At 49.2% G+C, this 784-nt stretch overlaps 1 protein-coding gene across 1 annotated transcript in view; it reads left to right on the forward strand.

Annotated features, from left to right (window-relative positions):
- The window catches only part of LOC119594234 (integrin alpha-PS2-like), a 126,991-nt gene that overhangs the window by 56,744 nt on the left and 69,463 nt on the right, over positions 1-784 (forward strand). The gene's annotated exons all lie outside the window — the stretch shown is intronic.

Below are 784 nucleotides of genomic sequence, written 5' to 3' on the forward strand. Positions count from 1 at the left end.
ATTTCCTTACAACCTGACAGCCGCCACAGACATTCGTTCTCACAGGCAGTGCCAAAAATGCATTTCCTGAGATGAGCAATCACCAGAAAAGGCGAGTCTTAAATCACAGCCGAATTGGATCATATATCTTCATCTCTCTGTTCTCGCAACTGCTCCAAAATCGAGAGGTTAGATAGACTCAAAGGATACCCACGGGCGTCCTACGGTCATGTCTGTTTTCGCGCCGCTCAGAATGGTGCACAGTATCTGATTAGCGAAGAGAGCGCGGGCGGGAATTTACATAGGTCACGTGAGAGGTCGCCATTTGTCCGTGTTTCTCCTCGGGGGAGACGTCTTCATGGATCACGTTTTCTATTGGTTCGGAGGGCTTTCAGGGGGGACTCGGACAGATGTAAGCGGGCCTTTATGAGGCGCTCAGAAAGTTCGGGCCAATGGCGAGGTGCTGCCGGGCGCTCTTTTAAGTCTTGATGGAGTGCGGGGTCGGTGGCTATGCCTTTTTACATGGGAGTCCGATAAGGCGTCGATAAGCAAGTGGAGCTATGGAGGCGGTGGTGGTTTACATGAGCGTGTGTTCCGGACGTGAAAGGCAGACCATTCCTCTGGACGTTTCTGGGTCGACTAAAACGCAGGTGTGGCTTGCTCAGGTGAATTTAGGTTTTTAAATGTGTATGGGTAGTTGTTATTAACAAATGTGTTTCGATTTCCGTGAGATATGATGGTAGACTTCTTTAGTAAAGAAATATATTTTCTAGAGCAGTACGTGCGTGTTTGTCCCCCCGATGGT

The sequence above is a fragment of the Penaeus monodon genome, chromosome 33, assembly GCF_015228065.2.
Source record: "Penaeus monodon isolate SGIC_2016 chromosome 33, NSTDA_Pmon_1, whole genome shotgun sequence".
NCBI lineage: Eukaryota > Metazoa > Arthropoda > Malacostraca > Decapoda > Penaeidae > Penaeus > Penaeus monodon.